The 23,178-nt window shown below is 39.0% G+C and overlaps 2 non-coding genes across 2 annotated transcripts; one reads left to right on the top strand and one right to left on the bottom strand.

The window, feature by feature from the left end:
• Positions 1-3,529: 3,529 nt before the first annotated feature.
• On the top strand, positions 3,530-3,636 carry LOC138385512 (U6 spliceosomal RNA). Its single transcript, XR_011233746.1, has one exon. It is a non-coding gene; the product is annotated as a U6 spliceosomal RNA (small nuclear RNA).
• A 1,432-nt stretch (positions 3,637-5,068) lies between these two features.
• LOC138385572 (U7 small nuclear RNA) lies at positions 5,069-5,132 on the bottom strand. Its single transcript, XR_011233795.1, has one exon. It is a non-coding gene; the product is annotated as a U7 small nuclear RNA (small nuclear RNA).
• Between the last annotated feature and the right edge of the window lie 18,046 nt (positions 5,133-23,178).

Here is a 23,178-nt window from a genome sequence, read left to right as displayed (position 1 = left end):
ATTTTCAGAGCACTTCGTAGGTGTTAGGCAATTAATTCTGCAGTAGATTATATAACCATGTTATAGCTGTGGAAGAACTAATTGCCTAACACTTCGGAAGTACTTTGGGATTTTTAGAGAAGGCCTTTAAAATGCAAAATGTTATTTTTGCTATTCTAGATATATATATGAAAAGGTCAGACATCATCTCTTATACTATAAGAAATAGAAAATCGTGGTATATCGTCAAAGCCTCAAAAACTTTTGGTGTCCTTAAAAGATTTTCCCAGATTCATTCAGCAACATTCATTCACTATTTTTTTCTCAACCACCTATTTCGAGAGGCAGGAGTGAAGATGTCCATAGAATACAACTACCTTAACAGCAATTCACTTCTTAAGTACCCATCCTGGCTTTGAAAAATATGTATGATCTATCAAAGCACCATAATTTGACCTGACTCATGTCATCAGGAGCTAAACCAACATCCCTTTTTAGAAAGGCTTTGGGGAAAAAAATATTGGGACAGTCATACTGTGTGTTGTTGAATCGACAGGGGGTTTCAGTCTAGGTCCAGTTGCTTTTCTCACAAAGATCCAATTATTAAGACAACGAGGGTTGCAAGGAAGAAAGGAATTTTTAAGACAACAGACAACAGGGGAATGGGAGAAGCTACCTCAAATCTGTCTCTGTCTCTCTGACTAAAGATCATGGGCTTTTAAAGGAGGGGCCACATGCCTTCGGGAAGGTCATGGTATATCTCACAAGGGGCTATATGCATTGGGGGCAGGTTGTGGGGAATGGTGAATCTTGGCATCAGGAAGTCTGCTCAGGGGCCTTCAGAATCTCAGCTCCTTTGTCTTGGAGAAAATCCACCATTTCTGGGAAATAAAGTTCAAATAGTTGTTTAAGGGAGAGGATTATAGAGAGAGCATTGAAATTTGTTCAAGGCTGGGCGCGGTGGCTCACGCCTGTAATCCTAGCACTCTGGGAGGCCGAGGCGGGCAGATTGTTTGAGCTCAGGAGTTCAAGACCAGCCTGAGCAAAAGCGAGACCCCGTCTCTACTAAAAATAGAAAGAAATTATATGGACAGCTAAAAATATACATAGAAAAATTAGCTGGGCATGGTGGCGCATGCCTGTAGTCCCAGCTACTCAGGCTGAGGCAGGAGGATCGTTTGAACCCAGGAGTTTGAGGTTGCTGTGAGCTAGGCTGACACCATGGCACTCTAGCTTGGGCAACAGAGTGAGACTCTGTCTCAAAAAAAAAAAAAAGAAAGAAAGAAAGAAAAGAAAAAGAAATTTGTTCAATGTGGGGCTGGTTATAACTCCCCCCTTCTTTTTAGTTCATTCCTGAGTCTTGGGGAAATCAGGACATCATCTATCTGGCTACTTCCTCTGGAAATGGGATGCATAGTTGGGGTATGAAGAAGAATGAATATATTGGGGCTATGACCGAAACTTTTTGGTACATGCTGCTGAATTGCCACCCTCTGCCCACTAAGGTAGTAAAGTATATCAGAAGAAGTACCCATCACCATCTGGGATACCTCCCAGGAAATATTGGCCTGTGTTCCCTAGATGTAATCTCCATCCTAAAATTCCTCTAGTTATTTATGAAAACAGTTTTAGGTAGCTGACCCAACAGTGAAATAGGTTAGTGGAAGAGGCAATAGATTGAGAGATCTTAACTAAAGAGTTGTCTTGCCAGGCAAACAAAAATCCCCAAAGGACAAACCAGACAAACATGTTTTCAGATGTCCCAGGGAGTAGGGTTTGTGCCTCAATTACCTTTTGACCAGGAACCACAGCATACTAAGCTTTGCATTGTCCCTGTTTCCTAACGCTGTTTCCATCCATAAAGAGCTCCTCATCTGGGTCAGACAGGGACTGATCAGTCAAATCCTGGAGTCTAGAATACACTTGGTCAATAATCTGAATGTAAGGAACAAGAGTTTGTAGGCAGCAAAGTGGCTGGATTTATGGTGACACCAGGTGCAGAGTTACATTAGGATTATCTAACAAAGTAGCCTGATATTTACCCATCCAGCCACTCGCTGGTAACCAAAATCCTCCTTTTATTCTAGTAAGGGTAATATGTCATGCATGGTATGAACAGTCACCAGTTGCCCAAGGGTAAACTTTTCAGCTTCCTGTAAAATATCGGAAGTAGCAGCTACCGCTCTCAGATAAATGGGCCATCCTTTTGTTACCACATCCAGTTGCTCAGAGAAATAGGGTACAGCTTGCTTATGATCCCCCAAAATTTGTGTCAATACCATGAGTCCAATTCCTTGCCTTTCTTGAATGAAGAAATCAAAAAGCTTATATAAATCCAGGGGGCCCAATGTGGGGGCAGCCATTAATTTTTAATAGTCAAGAAAGCCTTGTGGCATTTCCCTGTCCCTTTTTTTAAGGCTTTATAGGGGGATCTTGCTATTAGCCTAAAGTTAGGAATCTAAATCTGGCAAAACTCAGCCATACCCAAGAATCTTCACAACTGCTTGTGGGTGGTATGGACTGCTATTTGATTTACAGCCTCTCTCCAATTTAGAAGGAGGTTCCAAGTTTCAAGATAACAAGGCATGCCTGACCTCCCTTCCCTTCATGGCCAGGAACTTAGTTTTAAATTTTTCCCTTGGGGTCACTTTGGCCAAGAGGGGATCCCTTCAGTCCATGGGGGTGGTGTTACATTTCCCCACTTTTGGCCAGGATTTGCCAGAGGCAGCATCAATGGCCAAACTTTTATTTTGCCACATGGGGTGGTTTGGATACCTGGCTTAGTTCCATCTTGTCCCTTAATGGGACCCTGTGGCCAAAGGACTTAAAGTCAAAAAACTTACAGCCAATTAAATATGTTCTGAGCCAGATGGGAATAGAGGTGGACAGGCATTTATTAAACTTTAAAACCTTTTAAGCAACATAAGAACAAAAAAAAACAAATGCCAAAAGCAAGGTTATAAAATTAACTTACTGGGGGGTGGGGCAAAAAACCTACCTAATGGGTACAATGAACACCATCTGGGTGATGGACCAGGATTCAAGCATTACAAAAGTGGCCAATGTAACCTAAAACATTTGTACCCCCTTAATATTTTGAAATTTGAAAAAAAATTAACTTACCTATTAGCACCAAGCTACTGTCACACTCATAGGAATTTGCTGTACAAAACATAAGCATTTGTTAAAACCATTTGAGCTAAGGATTTAGAGATTTTTATCAGAATGAACAAACAACATTCTAAACAAAATGTTGTAAGTCCTGCCTGGTTCCAACAGTGACCAGAAAACAGAAGCTCACAGGTAGCTAAACATTCAAATTAGATTTTGTGGACATTTGTAAAAGATGTTAAAAGGTTCTAAACATTGGATCAAAACAGAATCACAGGTTATTGTACCATAATAGCAATTCACTTAATCAAGAGTGATAATCAGAAGACTTTAAAGGCAATACAGAAAAAAAGCCTTAACTTTTTAAAGCTCAGATTTCCCAAATAGTCAAAAACCTAATAAGGACAACATAGAAATTATCTTGATAAAACACAACATCATGCTCGCTTCGGCAGCACATATACTAAAATTGGAACGATACAGAGAAGATTAGCATGGCCCCTGCGCAAGGATGACACGCAAATTCGTGAAGCGTTCCATATTTAAAAAAATAAATAAATAAATAAAAAATAAAAAAAAAAAAACACAACATCTTTGTTTCTTAGGCCAGTTACCAAAAGGTAAAAAAAAAAAAAAAAAAAAATCCTTTAGTGAAATTGTTTTTTCTTATGGGAAACCCATTTAGACAACTTGGAAGTCAAACCTCAGGAAAAGGGTACCAGAATTTATTAGTCATAAGAAGACTGTGTCCAGGGTCATGAGTGAATATTATAAAGGGAACAAGAAACCAGAAAACTAATACCTTGAGAAGGGGAATATACAACTCAGGAAGATTTTTGACCTTGTTTAATAATTTAGACATATCAAGAAGTTAAGAAAAAACATTGCTTTTCAGACCTTTAAGGTAAACATTTTAGTGTCAGATCTTAACAGCAGACTTACAATGGGGGGGGTGGGGGGCAGTTACAGGTGCCTACAAAAAGGTTGAAGGGGAGGATTATCATCTCAGGCCTTCTCAAAAGGGAGGAAAAGCTGAAAGCAATAAGACAGCAAAAGTTGAACTTCCGAGATATAGATCTGAGAAGGTGCAAAAGAAGCAGATTATAGCAAACCTCTTGTAATTGTATTACATTTATCTCATGCCTAATTTATTTTAGCAGTTTACTAAACCATTTTGATAGTATGTGAATATTAGATAGTTTGTGAATATTAGTTGTGCCCTCAACAAAGTAATTTAAGGTCTAAACAAATTTAATATCTAAACATTTTTTTAAACAAAATTGGGAAATGAACTTTAAAACATAGACCAAGAAACAATCACAAAATATAATTTTCAGTATTACTCTTTTTTTTTTTTGGAGACAGGGTCTCACTGTGTTGCCCAGGCTAGAGTGCAGTGGCATCATCATAGCTCACTGCAACCTCAAACTCCTGGGCTCAAGCCATCCTCCTGCTCCAGCCTCCCAAGTAGCTGGGACTACAGGCATGAGCTACCATGCCCAGCTAATTTTTCTATTTTTTTTGTAGAAATGGGGTCTCGCTATGTTGCCTGGGCTGGTCTTCAACTCCTGGCCTCAAGCGATGCTCCCACCTTGGCCTCTCAAGGTGCTAGGATTACAGGCATGAGCCACCATGCTTGGCCCTTAACTATTACTTTTAAACTTAAAAAACAAACTACCAAAATAACAAATGTAAGTATCCTAGTAAGACTTGCTATTCCAAACAATGTAACATCTTTAAGTTTTATAAATATAAAAGTTTTAGAACACATCCTTCTTAAATATGTTAACTAATTTGATCTTTCTAAAATACCAATTCTAAAAATAAAATTTATTGACATGACATCAGCTGACCATAGACCAAATAAACCTCTAACATCAATCCTTAGCGTCTCAAATGTTGGCACAAAGCCATAACTTTTTTTTTTTAACATAAGGATCAAGACCAACCTTTTTTTTTTTTTTTTTTTTTTTTAGCATGGGGTGTCTTCTGGCTAGGACCAGAAAACCTGCTAGACAAATTCTAAAAGAGCTGTAACACTAAGATCAAGCTATTTTAAAAAACAATCTAATTAGTCTCAAAACATTTTTCTACTTAAGTACAAACTTAATTGTAATACTAACAAAAAATAAGATTCTCTTTGGAATCTAAGAATTACCATTTTGTTCATTTTTTTAAACAAAGTACTATAAAAAAATTAATAGTTTAAGGATTCTTTTAAAAAATTTTTCTAGGCAAAGCCTTTGCTATTGCAACACAATGTACACATAACATTCTACCTTACAACCAGTATTCAGAGTGACCAAAACCAAAATATCTTCATAAACTTTTAATAAATTTCTGTTTTTGTGCTATCATTTACTTAGGGTTTTATTTATTCTAATTTACTGATACTTATGTTTGTTTAGGCATGTATACATTTTTACCTGAGTAAGAACCTTAAACACATGAGTATTTTTGCCAATAGCTCATATTTGATTGTTTTTATTAAACGAGCAATATTAACTTATTTAAAAAAATCATACAAACTCAGATCATTTTGAGTGGGTTTTTAGTTTTATGACCTTTGTGTCAAACCCTGACACCTTCAAATACAAACATGACCACTAAACTCAGGCAAAAATGTGTATTGACAATTTTTAAGGCATTTTTTATTGCTATTTTATCAGTAAGTTTTAAAAACCAGCTTGTTTATCAAACATTACTTAATTCAAGTGAACTTGAAAAGCATCTGGGCTATTTAATTTATGAGAGCTCCTTTTATTTATAAGCCAGTTTTGGTACCACGTAGGCATATAATACATGTACATATACAAAACACATCTAAACACATATGCACCCAAAGTTTCATGAGATCCTCTGAAGTTCTACATAAATCTGTACACATTATGTTTACCATTCCTCTTTCCCTGTCCAACAGCAGGTGTCCCTGCATCTCAACCAGGTTGCCTCCATGGATGATGATGTCTTTCAATCTCCTAGACTTTAGGACAGAGATGTCTTTTAATCTCCCAGACATTAGGACAGGGGTATCTTTCAACCCTTCAGACCTTAGAACCTGCCACAAGAGAAACTACCATCAGAGGTGTCTTTCAACCTCCCAGACCTTTGCCCAAGTTTATAATACTATCAACAGCAAGTTTAAAGTAGGCAAAAAGAAAATAGACACAGAGCTTAACAGACTGAACATTTTCATGCCACATACTACTACAGATAAACACTCAACATAAAGAGAAGTTCAAGAGGTTCCAAAGAAATAAACTGAAGTTTCACCTAATAAGCCCTGGGAGTGCTGAATGAAAACGGTGATGTTAATTCCCTATCTCACAAACAGTTGGAGGCTTACACAATGGAAAACAAACAGGAATTCCCTGAGAATTTCCCAAATTGAGAGAGGCATCTCCCGCTGTGTGGTACCTTCAAATAGCACTCACTTGCCCCTATGAGAATTTTAAAATCCAAATCCAGAGTTCCTTTCCTCAGAGGCAATCAGGAAGCAATCACCAATTCGTTAGAGGCCACAAAGAAGGCATTGGAGATCAGTACCATTGGAGCTGGTGGGAGAGTCCAAAGCCTCTCTGGCAATTTGGCCAGGCACCTGCTAAGGGAAGTTTTTGATCTCTCCTTGCTCCACACCCACCAAACCATGAGCAACATCATCCTGAATGAGCCTCCAAAAATTGTCAAAACCGCAAGGGGGTTTCAGTCCAGGTCCAGTTGCTTGTCTCACAAAGACAATGAGGATTGAGACATTATTAGACAAGATTATTATTGAGACAATGAGGATTGCCAAGGAAGAAAAGAATTTTTAATACAACAGACATCTTGTCAGGAGAACAGGAGAAGCTGCCTCAAATCCACCTCTCCCACTAAGGGAGATCATAGACTTTTAAAGGAGGGGCCAGTGCCTTAGGGTAGGTCGTGGTGAATCTCACAAGGGGCTTACATGTAATGGGGGCAGTTTATGAGAGAGAGTGAATCTTGGCATCAGGAAGTCTGCCCAGGGTCCTTCAGAATCTCATCTCCTATGTCTTGGAGAAAATTCACTATTTCTGCGAAACAACTCAAAGGTCAAGTAGTTGGTTAAGGGAGAGGACTACATAGGGATCATTGAAATTTGTTCAATGGGGGGACCACTTACATGTGTACTTATTCTAGAAAACAAGTTACTCTCAAGGCTTCAGAATCCAGTCAAATACAATACAGAGCTCTAGTCTGCTCTGAGTCTTCCTAATATTTTCACAGTAAACTGATTTCCATTTACAAAGTTCTCACATTGTTCCTGCATACATCAAGTAATTCCAGCAATCCCTAAATTGTGCAACACCCCTAAACTGTGCCTATTCTATTTTTGCATAATTTTGTACTCAAGGAAAAAGACAGACTTTTATCAACTAAACTTTATGCCAGAACATGAGAAATGAATAATGCTTATGAAACAAAGGCCTGAAGTTCAAGACACAAACTCTATTATCAAAATCAGTGAAGAATTGTTTGGTGTATGTATGGAGCATTTATTTGGTATTTAGCCAGTCGAATACTGAAACGCACAATCATGTTTCTGCCTGTATTACATTACTGCTAGTGAAATGGACTCAGTTAATGATAAAATAAATGTCACATTTCCAAGTCATAAAATGTTTAAAAACAAACAAATTCAGACTAAATATATGAAAGATTTAATTAATGAAAAGTTTAAATTCTTATATCTAATTTTATAGTGTACAAGAGGGAATATAAGCTCTCTGACGGTAGGGACCTTGACTTTCTTATCCACCTCTGTATCCTCAGCACCTAGAATAATGCCTGATACCTAATAGTTGTTAATTAAATGTGTTGAATGTCAATATGTTAGTGATGGGAAAAGGACTAGGTTTGAATGCCAGCTCTGACACTTTCTAGTTGTGGACCCGTTCAAGTCACTTAAGTTCTCTAAACATCATTTTCTTCATCTCTTTTAAGAGAAATAATATTTTATTCTCTATTTCCTCACAGCCCTGCTATGAGAATCAAATAATATAATGCATGTAAAATCACTATGTGAAATGCTATAGCATTATTAAAAATCATTATTTTACTACTGACAGTATTATTGTTGTCGAAACCGCACGAGGGTTTTGGTGTAGGTCCAGTTGCTCATCTCACACAGATCCCATTATTGAGGCAACGAGGATTACCAAGGAAGAAGGGAATTCTTAATACAACAGACATCTTGTCAGGAGAACGGGAGAAGCTGCCTCAGATCTGTCTTTCCAACTAAGGGAGAGCATGGGCTTTTAAAGGAGGGGCCACATGCCTTGGGGTAGGTAGGTCCTGCCGTGCCTTATCTCACAAGGGAGCCTACGTACTTTGGGAGTAGGTTGTGAGGGATGGTGAATCTTGGCATCAGGAAGTCTGCCCTGGGGCCTTCACAATCTTAGCTACTTCGTCTTGGAGAAAATCCATCATTTCAGCTATGGTGGCTCATGCCTATAATCCCAGGACTTTGGGAGGCTGAGGCTGCAGGATCACTTGAGGCCAGGAGTTCGAGTCCATCATTTCTGGGAAACAACTCAAAGGGATAGTAGTTAGTTAAGGGAGAGAATTGTAAAAAACATACAGGGATTCATGGAGCCTGTTACATTATAATACAACATTGCCTGGTAGAGATCCTTAGTGGACTTTAGTTAATATTAGTTGCATTTTTGTGTGTGTGTTTTCTTTTTGATCATATATTGGATGCCAAATTGTTTATATATGTTATTTCATTTAATTATGATAATTCTGTGAGGTAGGCTATTAACCCCATTTTAGAGACGAGGAAGCTAAGGCTGTGTGTTAGTTATCTGTTCCCTAACAAATTACCCCCAAACTTAGTGGCTTGAAACATCAATATTTATTACCTCACAGTTTCTGTGGGTAAGGAATCAAGTGCAGCTTGGCTTCAGACCTTCACCAGGCTATAGTGAAGGTGTTAGCCAGTGTTGCAATCATTTCAAGTCTCCACTAGGGAAGGATCCACTTCTAAGCTCACTCCTGTCAACAGGATTCATTTTTTCTCAGGCTGTTGGAAGTTTCTTGACAACTGGGCTTCTATAGGGCAGCTCACAGCATGACAATTGCTGCATCAAAATGAGGGAGTGAGAGAGCACCAGTAAGACTGAAGTCACAAGCCTTCATAACCTAATTTTGGAAGTGACACCCCATCACTTTTGTTATATTCTATTTATTAAAAACAAGTCACTAGATCCAGCCTATATTCAATGGGACAGTATTACACAAGGGCATGAATACCAGAAGGCAGAGATCACTATGAGCCATTTTAGAAGGCGTCTCCCACAGGCTCGGAGTGTTCAAGTTGCTTATCCAGTTTAACAAAGCTAGTAAGAGGCAAACCTGAGATTCCAAGTCACATTTGCCTGACTACAGAGCCCATAGTGTTTCCATCTATTACTATTCTCCCCATGAATACATAGGAATGATATATGGTTAGCATAAACTTGCTTAGAAATGAATCTTTCTAAAGCATTAAGAATCTGTTCTCTAGGATAAAAGAAGCTATCTTCATCCTAATTGTTTTTCCTAGGATTGCTCAACCTATTCATTTTCTTCATAGGTAGGGCAAGTTAAACCTTTTTCATTCTTGGTCTGTAGTAATAAATTCCAAAACTTAATGATATTAAAGTTTTCATTTTCTAATAAGCACACAAAGTAGTAGTTACCTCTCGGCAAGACCATCTAAGGAAAATAATCTGGTGGACACACTAGCATTACTAACAGATCTTCCGAGAGCATATCTTTCATTTGTTAGTTTATTCACAGTTTAATAAGGAAGAACATAGACATTTGTAAATAACTATAATGATGTATACAAGGAACTATGTAAGTTCAGAGAAGAAATATGGTCAAAGAAGTCTGAGTCAAGGAAGAACTCATAGAGGAAAAAATACTTTGAGTCTTGAACCATGAATCTGAGTTTACCAGGTGACCAAGGCACTGAGTTGTGAAAATAAATCAATAGCCCAAGATTACCAGCAGATTTGGAATCCTGAGATTCTGAAAGTTAGAGGACAGATGAAATCAAATTGGCAGAGCAAGAATCAGACTTCAAACTCAGAGGTGATCATAGATACATGGAGTTGGGGGGTATAAGTGGGAGAGAGCACAGTGTCCTAGAGCAACCATAAAAGATAACAGTTGGGAAATGGAATTTGAAACCTCTGATTGCGTGGGCTTCTTCCCCCATTCTTCAAAGCCAAAGATAACTCAGAATGGTGTTTGCCCCTAAGTAGCACAGTGACTCTGGAAACTTGGGGCAGGTAAGGCAGGCTACATCTGGGAAGGGAAGCCTCATTTCACACTCAGAATACTAGCCACTAGCATATCCTGTCCAAGATTACATCTTATCCTTCTCTCACAATCACTAGAGCAAACTATGATAAACAAAAACAGCATCATGCATAGAAAACACATAAAACCAAGATGAAAACAAAATCAGGAACCATCCAATACCCAAGAAAAAACAATACCATGAAAGGGTGACACCAATAAACAAACAAAAGAACTAAAACCCAAGCAAATAGTTATTAAACAGAGGAGGATCTTTGAAATGTTAATTATTAATATTTATTTAGTGCATCCTGGTACAGTGTCAGGCATTGTTCTAAACACCTTACATGTATTTTAAAAATTCCATTCTATAACAGAATATCCCCAGAAAAATATGAGAGAACATAGCATCCATGAAGTAAGAACTAACTTTTATGAAAAATAACCAGTTAAAGATTGTTAAAACTTTAAAAATTAAAAGATGGATTAAACAGCAAATGGACTTTGATGAAGAGCAAATTAGCAACACTAGAAGAGTAAGCTGAAGAATTATTCCAAAAGAACAAGTAAACTGGGGGAGAGTAATTTAAGAGATATTTAAGATAAATCCAGAAATTCCAATATCTCTCTCATAGTTCCAAAGAGACAAGAATTTTAAGGAGGAAATAATCAAAGACATGATAGAAATGAAGAAAAATTCCTGGTATGACTCTAGTGTAATTTATAAGGTATATTTAATACAATTTGCATTTAAAAAAAAAAGAAAAGAATGATCAAATATTACTTAAGTGTATCTTATATTTTATGGCCATGTGGCATCTCAATTTCATCACTTTATAATATGTATTTCTAGGCCGGGCGCGGTGGCTCACGCCTGTAATCGTAGCACTCTGGGAGGCCGAGGTGGGTGGATCACTCAAGGTCAGGAGTTCAAGACCAGCCTGAGCAAGAGCGAGACCCCATCTCTACTAAAAGTAGAAAGAAATTATCTGGCCAACTAAAATATATAGAAAAAATTAGCCGGGCATGGTGGTGCATGCCTGTAGTCCCAGCTACTCGGGAGGCTGAGGCGGTAGGATCGCTTAAGCCCAGGAGTTTGAGGTTGCTGTGAGCTAAGCTGACGCCACGGCACCCACTCTAGCCCGGGCAACAAAGTGAGATTCTGTCTCAAAAAAAAAAAAAATATATATGTATTTCTAAATTATACATTCTTTGTGTTTTCATAATGTGCTTTTTGTAACTTTTAATTTTGAAATAAAGTTAAACTTACAGAAAAGTTGCAAAAATAGTACTGATACCCATCACCTAGATGCCCCTAATGTCAATATCTTATATAACCATCATATAATTATCAAAATTAATAAATTAACATAGGCCTGGTCCAGTGGCTCAAGCCTGTAATCCTAGCACTCTGAGAGGCCGAGGCGGGAGGATTGCTTGAAGTCAGGAGTTCGAGACCAGCCTGAACAAGAGCAAGACTCCTATCTCTACTAAAAATAGAAAAAATTAGCTTGGCATGGTGGTGCACACCTCCCAGCTACTCAGGAGGCCGAGGCAGGAGGATCACTTGAGCCCAGAAGTTTGAGGTTGTAGTGAGCTACGATAACGCCTGTGTACTCTAACCTGGGTGACAGAGCCAGATTCTGTCTCAAAAAAATTTTAATTTAATTTAAAAATGAACATAAATACAATGCCATTAGTTAAATTACAAATATATCTTATATAAAGTAGGGGAGAAAACTAGTCAATGAGAATAATTAACATATATAGATATATACAAAACAGAACAAAGAAGATGGGTAGCCACTACATCTTTATTTCTACAACTATTCTTGAGGCCACTGTTTACAATATCTTTCCTTCATCATCTATTCCATATTAATTTTGCCGGCATCCATAGCTAGTTGAGGTTTTCACATGATGTGGAATTCCTGAGAAATTTGAGTCCTTGGTGGTTCTGCTTGAATTGCATTACTATAGTCTCCTATTAACTTTTACCACTATACCTGGCAATACTAGGAGGCAACCAAATCATCCTGTGGGTTCAAGACTTTCTCATCCTTACTTCTATTGTGTAGCAGCAACTATATTTCACCTGATATCAGTCAAGAATAAATCATCCCAGCCTATTCAGTAACCTCTTTTTTCCCCCTATTCCAATGTCATGAAGAGCCAAAAACAATCAACTAATAGTATAAACTTCCAGTTAAGTGGAAACGTTCTTGGGTTTTCTGGGGAAAACATTCCTTCCTGGGATACTAAGACTCTAAAAAGGCCAAGCTCAAAGTTGTGGGAATAGAAAGCAAACCATTTTGTGGGTGGATCAGTTGGGTATAATAGTGGGAGATGTTTATCTCACTCCAGAGTTTCCCAGCTGATGTAGATAAGGGGAAAACAGTACTTTATGTTGGTTGCTGGTTCACAGCACATAATGCTGTAGGACAGGAGTTAGACTTTTTTCTGTAAAGGACCAGATAGTAAATATTCCAGGCTTTAAAGGCCACATATGGTATCTGTCACATATTCCTTGTTTTTGCTTACAACACTTAAGAAGTGTAAAAACTATTCTTGAAAGCTGTACAAAAACAGGATGTGGGCCATATTTGCCCTCAGACTGTAATTTGCTAATCCCTGCAATAGGGCAACACCCTAACCTTACAAAGTATTCCCTCCCTACTGGCACTGGAACTTAGGCTTCAAAAAGCCATTCAAGAGTTCTAAAGGCCAGCTGCTTCTGGATGATGGAGTGTACAGTAAGATCAGTGAGTCTGTGAGCATAGTATTCTGGATCACCAGGGATTAACACTATTGTATAACAATCCCTTAAAGGTCAAGATGTTTCCCTTCCCCCTGTGCACAGTTTTACCCTAGCAAATAGCTACATGTCTCTTTAGGGAAAGGCTGAGAGAAAGATTTATATAACATACTTTCGCTATAACCACAAGTTTCTTTCTCAAGTGTACATAGCATACCCCGTATTCAAGGGCATCTGGATCTGTGAGCTTCCCAGGACTAGGAAATGGATGAGGGATATTACTCCTAGTGGTGTCTCTAGTCAGGCCTCTGTTTTCCCAACGTAGAGTTTGTTTATTTGCACAAATCTTTTAGTATTATTATTATTTTTATTCTTATTTCAGCATATTGTGGGGGTACAAAAGTTTAGGTTACGTATATTGCCCTTGCCCCCCCCCGCCCCTGAGTCAGAGCTTCAAACGTATATTTGCACAAATCTTGAAGACTTTAATGAACTACCCATCTCTATTTTAGTACTATTTAATAGAAACTCTATGATCAATAAGCCACCACCAGCTGGGTGCCATGGTGCACACCTACAGTCCCAGCTACTTGGGAGGCTGAAGCAGGAGGATTGCTTGAGCCCAGGAGTTGAGACCAGCCTGAACTATATAGTAAGACCCTGTCTCAAATTAAATAAATATAATACAATAATTAAATTAGATTTAAGAAAAACCAATTAGCCACCACCAAAGATCTCTGTAGGTCAAAACTTTCAATTACCACTCTGACTATACTTGGTAATTGTGCCCAATGTGACTATGGAAGTTATTATGTTCCACTACCTGGCCTCTGCCACCTCAGGATTCCTCACCATCATTGAAAGTAGAAAGCCCATTTCAATGCCAACATAATGCAATTTTTATCCCCAGAGAACAGCCATTACAGTAATATTCAGGGATGCTTGGACTATCCTCACCAATCTATTTATTCATGCTATGGTTTGAAGATAATGTGCTCTAGGCCCTTTTGGGGACATAAGGGTAGATAATTCAATACAAATAACAACCCACTTCAATGTTGCATTCTTTCCAGACCTTTGGAGCTTGTCTTCAACATTATATCAAGAAATTTATGGCAACTCAACTTTATTTAATTTCAGTCACCAGTTGAGTCTAGCTTTTAATTAACCAAGTGAGCATAACTAGAATACCCCTAGCTACCCAAACTAATGTGACTCCAGAATCTCTGGTAAGTGTTCTCATTTCAATAAATTCGGCCCAATCTAAAATTACATTCTTCTTTCCTTGCTCTTGCACCCTTAAGAGTCTATTCCTACACATATTCCCCAGCTTTTTGCTAATGCAGTTTAGCAAAATCTTGCCATTCTTCTGGCATGTAATCTTTCTCTTCCCAGACTTACTTTGTAGTTGATCCCTTAGGAACATGCTCGGCTCTAACTCAATTTATAGGTCTGGAGTTAGTAAGAGGAGATAGGGTGGAAAAGGAGAAAAATTGATATCCCTGTGCAAAATGAGGTCTGTATTATCTGTTATTGTGTAGCAAGTTATCCAAAATTTAGCAACTGAAAACAGCAAACATCTCACACAGTATCTTTAGATCAGGAATCTGGAGTTAGCTTAGCTGGTTAGTTCTGGCTCAGGTTCTCTTATGAGGCTGGTGTCAAGATGTCAGCTGAGGCCACAGTCATCAGAAGGCTTGACTGGGGCTGAAGGATCTGCTTCCAAGATGGCTTATTCACACACTTGGTAAGTTAGTACTGATTGTTGGTAGGAGGCCTCAGTTCCTCACCATTGTAGACTTCTCTATAGTGTCCTCACAATATGGCATCTGGCTTTCCCCAGATCTAAGGCAGAAACTGTAATATTTTTGATGACCTAGTATCATAAGTCACACATCATTTCTGCAATATTCTATAGGTTCCAAAGGTCAACTCTATTAATAGAGTGTGAGAGGGGACTATACAGAGGTATTTAACACTAGGAAATAGAAATCACTGAGGCCTTCTTGGAAACTGGCTATCATAAGATCATAATACGGTTTTCAAAAAAGGTAAGACCAGCCTCATCAGCGGAGGAAGGAGGTTGCTTCTGCAGGCATGGGATGCCCGCTGGATTTTGGGAGCACAGGATACCATTTTTTGAGTCCCACTCTTTTCAAGTCAATGCCCTAACTTCCACATCAGAGATCAAATAAAATTCTTAATTCTACCTCAGTGATAATCTACTGAATCAGACTCTCCTTTTAATTTCTGGTGTGTTAGAATTGTGGCCATAAGAGATAAGGGTGGTTTTAGGGCAATCATAAAAAACTTCTGGTTTTCTGAACATACCCTGAACTAAGACTTTGAAATCTTAAGCCTACAATTTTAAGTTTTCTAGCATATGTAGAAGCAACCAACACAACCCCTACCTTTGTATTCCTTGTGCTTTCCATAATGGTCTATCACAGCAGCCAGTTGGTTCACCAAACCTTGTTTTTAATAGGCACTTCATTCCAGATGAACACAGATGATCATTTTTTTAAACAAAAACAGAATATATTTTCTTATATAACTAAAAATGGATAGCCCTGGATACAGGGACTCAAATCATGGTAGTAAGAATCTATCCCTTGTCATCTCTTTGCTCTGTCTTCCTCTGTTGTGTTTATTTCCTGGGAGGAAATAAAGAGAGCTGGGAGGCTCTCTCTGTGTGATGGCAGAGAGGGTCTCTGACTTACATCTTACTAGTTTAGCAATCCACAGGTGATAATAACTATTTCTCCACTGTGGATCATGAACTACCAGTTTCCTCTAATAGTAACCAGATCCCCACTGCCTGCAAACAGTTCAGGATAATTCATCCTACATTCCCATTTCCTGGAAAGACAGTTGCTTATAACATTTCTTATTTCTGCATCAATCATTGTTTAGTTGCATAACAGAGAATCCAGTCACATTTAGGCATAAAGAGATTTAAAGCAAGGAATTGACTGCTTAGAAAACCACTGAAAGGACTAAAGGAGCTAGCTGTAGCTCCAACTCCTAGTAACAACCTCCAGCACTCACAACCACTCGGTTTCTACCATGGTTAGAAAAGCTCCCACTACCATTGCTGTAGGAATCTACTGCCATTATTGTTGCTCACCACACAACCTCATTACCTCAGCTGTTGCTGCTGCTATAGGAAACCACTAGTTCCAAAATCATACACGTTACTTCTGCCAAACCCACACAGCAAATTAGATTCCATGCATCTTTCCTCTCTTTTCATATGGCTTAGTTCTGGAATCATTTCTCACAAGATTCATTGAACCAAATCTTGTCTGGAATCCTAACTGAAAGGGAGTCTGGGAAATGTCACTTATTAGCTTTCCAGATATGCAAATTAAAAAGGGTTGAGCATCAATCCAAAGTTCTCATAATATTTTGTTCAGACTAAGTATTAGTATTATACTATAGAATTGTTAGTGGTATTGGTTATATCAGATTGAGAGTTCTCTAAAAATAGGGATAAAATTTTATTCATATTTAGGATACTCAGCATTTACAGTGCCTCCCTCAAACAAAATTCCATAATTAAACATAATACTAGTTTAAAACTTTTATTAAATATTTACTAAGAACCTTTGTGTGTATGAGTAAAGACTCATCCTTACACAATCCCTCTTTCAGCCAGACTGTACTCATTGCCTCCACCCAACCCCTTGCTAAAACTGAAATTTCCTTCACATTAATTCTTCTCTTATCATGCCTAGAATACAGCATAGTGACTGGAAAGTTCAAGGATTTGGGGGTCAAGCAAATTTGGATTTTGATTTATCCATTTACTAGCTATATAACCTTGGGTAGATTATTGACCCCTCTAAACCTTAACTGTGCTATTAGGATAGTAATACCTCACAAAGTTGTGAGATTAAGTGAGATAACATATGAAAGTGCTTGGCACATACCAGACTCCTAAAAAGTGGCATATAATATTATTAAAATATCTTCCTCCACCTCATATGTTTTATATAACTTTGGAGTTAGAAAGAACATAAGAGTTTATCTAGTCCATCTCTATAATACTAATAAGCTCAAAGCTAAAGGAAGTAAAGTTTTACATCTCCTGTTTCTACCTGCCATAGTTTGTCCATAGTTCATCTCCTATATGTTGACATAATATCTCTTATATGTTGACACATTTGCACCTGAGATCCCTGATAGATACTTGAGCAGATTTTTATCTTCCCTTTGAGTGAGACTTAATATGGAATTATCTGTCCTGTTTGATTGCCCTAAATAGCTATCTTGTCTTGATCACTGTCTCAAGGACAACTCACCCCCATATACCTCATTCTGAAAGTGAAGTTTTCATCCCAGCATTCTATTTATTTTATTTTTTATTTTTTATTTTTTATTTTTTTTTTGAGACAGAGTCTCACTCTGTTGCCCAGACTAGAGTGAGTGCCGTGGCGTCAGCCTAGCTCACAGCAACCTCAAACTCCTGAGCTCAAGCGATCCTCCTGTCTCAGCCTCCCGGGTAGCTGGGACTACAGGCATGCACCACCATGCCCGGCTGATTTTTTCTCTATATATTTTTAGCTGTCCATATAATTTCTTTCTATTTTTAGTAGAGGTGGGGTCTCGCTCTTGCTCAGGCTGGTCTCGAACTCCTGAGCTCAAACGATCCGCCCACCTCGGCCTCCCAGAGTGCTAGGATTACAGGCGTGAGCCACCGCGCCCGGCCGCATCCCAGCATTCTAGAATCCAAGATCTCCCTTCGAGACACAAAAATGTATGACCTTGATTCCAACTATTTATCTCATCATAACTATAGGTCAATCCATCTTTGGCTACTGAATTGCTGAACCTATCTTGCTAAACCTTCCTTTGCTATCAGGCAAGCCAAACGAGGTGTGAGTGTCTAATGCAGTGGTCCTAAACTGGGTTGGATGGGATTTTTGCCCCCCAGGGGGACATTTGGCAATGTTAGGAGACATTTTTGGTTGTCACAGCTGTGGAGAATATTGCTACTTGATCTAGTAGGTGGAACCCAGGGATCCTCTAAACATCCTAAAATGCACAGGACAGGCTCCCATAACAAGGAAGTACTTGGCCCAAAATGTCAATAGTATTGAGGTCGAGGAATCCTAGCCTAATTTTAGACCCAAGTCTTGTACACTTAGCCCTGTGTTAGAATGTCATAACTCACCAATAAGTTCTAAAATAGGACAACTCTATCAAGACATCATCCTTTATTATTTCTGCCAATAGAAATCTCTTTCTCTGCCTTCATTAAAGCTATATTCATTTATAGTCTCCTAACAGACCTCTTTTTTTATATACATTTATACATTGTCTCTCCAGCAAGGCTATGAGCTCTTTGGGAACAGTAAACCCATCTCACATATTCTGTAGCCCTGTTGTGTATAACAGTATTAACCTATCCATAAAAATAATAAAAGAACCTTGATTCAGACAAAATCTTTCAGAATGCCCCCACTTTCTGGACAAAGGTCCAAAAAGAAAAACGATAGGATGTTTCCCTAACTGCAATATTCAACCTACTTGAAGTCAAGCAAGTCAAATCTTGGCTTCCTGGATCTCCATACATCCCCACCCATTCCTAAGCGTTCCTGGTTTTTATCTTGGCTTTTGATTTCTTTCCATTGACACCTTCTCTTCTGTTCATCTTTAACTGCTCTCTTTACTAATACCCGTAGCACCTTGTTCTTCCTCATTCATAACACATCACACTTGAATTTTTTTTTTCAGTGTCTTTCTTCCCCAAAAGACTTTTAGTTACATGAAAGCAGAGACCATTTCTACCTTCTTCCTTATTATATTCCCAACATCTTAGCACAATGGCTAGCACATAGTAGACAGTCAGTATATATCTATGGAACGAATACAGCAACTCTGTCTGGCCCCAAGTTATACTGTCTCACATTTCCCTCTGACCTATGGTAGTAAGTAACAAAATTTACTTCCCTTGTTGTTAGTGCATTTGAAATTTTTTTTTCAAAGTAAGTTTTATTAAAACATACTGGATTCCAAAAGGAAGTTCGATAAAGAAACTACAAAAAGGAAAATTCAAATTTCCAAAGTATAGCTTTCTATTCTAACACAGACTGATTAACGCCTAGGCTCCTGAGATCTGTTTCACAGCCTACTTGACTGTGCCACTCGCCTATCATATTCTTCCTTTGTCCCCTTTCTTACCTAAGGTCTCAGATAAATCCTGGGAAAAATTGCACATGAATGGGATAATGGGCCTTTTTTTGGATTAACTGCTGGTCTTATTCTCCTCCTGGTGCCTAATATCAGTTTGTCTTTCTGTGCCTTTATCTGTCATAGTTGGACTAAGGGAGATAGCAAGACTCTTTAGTCAATGAGAAAAAATAATTGTGTACTATTTTTGTCTAATCAGAATCATTTCTTACTAATTGTCTTCCCTAGAGAGATCATTATGCCACATAAAACTGAAAACTTCATTCAAGTCAAGCTAAATTTCATATATCACTTCCCCTTCTAGTCTTTCTATTATAAAGGATTGGTTTGAAAGCATATTATACTGTTCAGTCATATTATATTGTTATATATATATCATATTATATTATACTGTTCAGTCATATTATACCGTAAACTGGGTAGCCTTTAAACTACAAAAATTTACTTTCAGTCTGGAGGCTGGAAAATCCAAAATCAAGGCACCAGCAGATTCAGTGTCTTGTGAGGGCCTTTGCTTTGATTCATAGATGGTGCCTTCTCACTGCATCTTCATATGGTGGAAGGGGCGAACAAGCTCCCTTGGTCCTCTTTCATAAGGGGCCAAGGGAAAGCTCCCCTTTGCCCTCTGAAGATTTGTTGAAAAAGCAACTCACAAAAGGCAGATTAAATGGAGAAAAAAATATAAAAAATTGTATTAACGTGTACATGGGAAGAACCACAAAGTAATTACCTCCCCCACCAAAACGGTTCAGACGCTTAAATACCATCCTGTCAAAACAGGTCATGGGAGTAAGGAGAAGAGGAATTCCATTGAAGGAATTACTAAGGAGAATGAATGGATCAAGGAACAAAGATTAATTTGTAAATAGTTCTCTTTAGAATTTGAATGAGCCCAAGAGACAGACATTATCTTGTGAAAGGGTCTGTTCAGGTGTAATTACATTCTTGGTCTTACAGAGAGGGGAAGAAAAAAACAGTTCCCTTTGGTGGGTCTGGATCTTAGGCGCATAAAGGAACTTCAGCTTCATCTTGTACTTTGGGAGAGACTGTATAGGGGCTGGGGGAAGATCAGAGAGACCTTGAGGCTTCTTTGGTTCAGCATATCAAAGTGCCATATTTGGGGTATTGCCTTCGGAGCCCTAATAGGCACTAATCCCATTAATAAAGGCTCTGCCCCTCATGATTTAATCAGTTCCCCCTCAAGGAACCTCCACCTCCTAATACCATCACCTTGGGAGTTAGAATTTCACCATATGAATCTGACGGGGGACACAAACATTTAGACCATAGCAGAGAGGGATTTTTGTTTGTTTGTTTTTGTTTTTTCTCTGCTTCATCCATGTAGAGAATAGGGATTGTTTTTTAAATAGCTGTGTTCATTATTACTTGTCAGTATTTATATAATTCCTTTGATCAGAAGGAACTGTAAGGCTGGTGGCGGGCACCTCTCCCCTCCCTAATGAAAAAAAGCAGCCCACGAGACTTGCCGAAAACAATGCCTGCAGGGCCCAGCTAAGTTCAAGAATAGCCACACCTGGATGGTAACCCTGATAAGGGTCTCAGTTCCTGGAATCCATACATACCACCAGCCCCTCCTAGTTCTCAATACCCACCCTAAAACCATAACAGAACAGAAGACCCCCCACACCCCAGCTCTAAAACATATATAAGCCCACACAAAACTTCTGGGCGGTGCGACTTCTCATGCCCCTCTCTCTGGGGACCCGTGAACCTCGCCCAGGCCCCTCTCTTGAGACCCATTACCCTGGCCCGGGAGCACTCAAATAAAGCCTCGTTGCTTACCCCTTTCAACTCTGCTTGTCTTTCTTTCTCTGGCGCCAACCATCCAAAAACCTTACAGGAACAAGGTTTTTTAGCTAAGAGCAGGATTTGAGGGGTGGAGTTAGAGAGAAGCTTTAAAACTCCTTTAATTTAAGAATGTTGCCACTACAATTGGTTCATTAACTTCTGAGCTTGGGCCGGGTGTGGTGGCTCACGCCTGTAATCCTAGCACTCTGGGAGGCCAAGGCTGGAGGATTGTTTGAGCTCAGGTATTCGACACCATCTCTGAGCAAGAGTGAGACCCCATCTCTACTAAAAAATAGAAAAAAAAAAAAAAAAAACAGCCAGGCGTGGTGGTGCACCTGTAGTCCTAGCTACTTGGAAGGCTGAGGCAGGAGGATTGCTTGAGCCCAGGAGTTTGAGGTTGCTGTGAGCTAGGCTGAGGCCAGGGCACTCTAGCCCCGGCAACCGAGTGAGACTCTGTCTCAAAAATAAAATAAAATAAACTTCTGAGCTTAACCTCCTGGATCCATCTGTTCCCCATCCTATCCCCCATTTTGTCCTTGGCTTTTAATCTTTCTTTCTCTTCCTCCTCCTCCATATTTTCTCCATTTCTCTCTTGCTCTTGCTCTCTGCAATTTCTGCACAGCATAAAGAAACCCAAGGGTTTACGGTCTTCTGAAATCCATTGCTAGACAACCAAGTTGTCTAGTAACCAAGCTGTGGGTATAGGTGAGTGTGTTTGCCCCATTTTTTTTTTTTTTTTTTTTTTCTGAGACACAGTCTTGCTCTGTTGCCCGGGCTAGAGTGCTGTGGTGTCAGCCTAACTCACAGCAACTTCAAACTCCTGGGCTCAAGGGATCCTCCTCCCTCAGCCTCCCAAGTAGCTGGGACTACCTGGGTGGGCCACCAAGCCCAGCTAATTTTTCTATTTTTAGTAAAGACAGAGTCTTACTCTTGCTCAGGCTGGTCTTGAACTCTTGGCCTCAAGCAATCCTCCCACCTCAGCCTCCCAAAGTGCTAGTGCTAGGATTACAGGCATGAGCCACCGTGCCCGAGCCTTACCCATTCTATAGGCTGGCAAGGGCCCTTCCTGATTCCCAGGCTTAGTTTCAGCTAACTCTCACTATATATATGTATAGAAGTAACTCCTCACCTTGGTTTTTGAATCAGGCAGGTATCCAGCTCTGGTTTAATGTATTGTAACATATTGTGGAGTTACCCTGGGGCTCTTTCCTGTTTGACCTGAGATCAATGGTGGTATAGCATTTGGGCTCTAGACCCATACTGCCTAGTCTCAAATCCCAGTTCTGCTACTTACTTATTTCTCTGTGCCTCAGCTGCCTTGTCTATGAAAAACAGAATAATATTAATAATATTGAGAAAAGAAAAACAGCTCAGAGCGGTCTGAGCTATGTGAGGTATGCAGGCCCAGGGAAACATGAGTATGGAATTTCAGTTATTCACCATCACTTGTGCCTGGGGGCAATTGTTTAAAGTCATTTTGTTCCTGACTAACTACTTCACCCATTATCTTTATGTTCCTGGAATTTGTGATACCAAGAATAACGTATAGCTAATCAACAGCTTATTTTATTTTAATATAAATTCTTGGTAAACTCAGGAACTGCCACTTGAAACTATCCTCCTGAGTTTCAATCCTCAAGCTTTGCCCAAATAAACTCTCTACTTATGTTAATTTTGCCTCAGCTTCTTCCTCTTATGTTGACAATATCAATCATCAACTAAGGTTGGTGTACACATGTAAAACACATAGAACATACATGAAACATGGCAAGCACTTAGTGTTTGTTAATTATTATTATGAGTTCACCCATGCCCTTGTTGGGGAAAGACCCATGTTACTTCTACCATACTAACAATTCAGCAAATGTTTACTGAATGACCACAACATGCCAGACACTGCTAGGAAGAACATAGAGATGAAGCAGAAACTAATGTTGACTTCAATGAGCTATATTTGGTCTATTGATACTAATGATGGCAAAAGAGTAGCTGTTTATCTAGGTAGTCATTTACAGTTGCCT

Source organism: Eulemur rufifrons, chromosome 6, assembly GCF_041146395.1.
Source record: "Eulemur rufifrons isolate Redbay chromosome 6, OSU_ERuf_1, whole genome shotgun sequence".
In the NCBI taxonomy this organism is placed as follows: Eukaryota; Metazoa; Chordata; class Mammalia; order Primates; family Lemuridae; genus Eulemur; species Eulemur rufifrons.
Note: the sequence above shows the minus strand (reverse complement) of the source record. Positions and strands in the feature narration are given on the sequence as shown.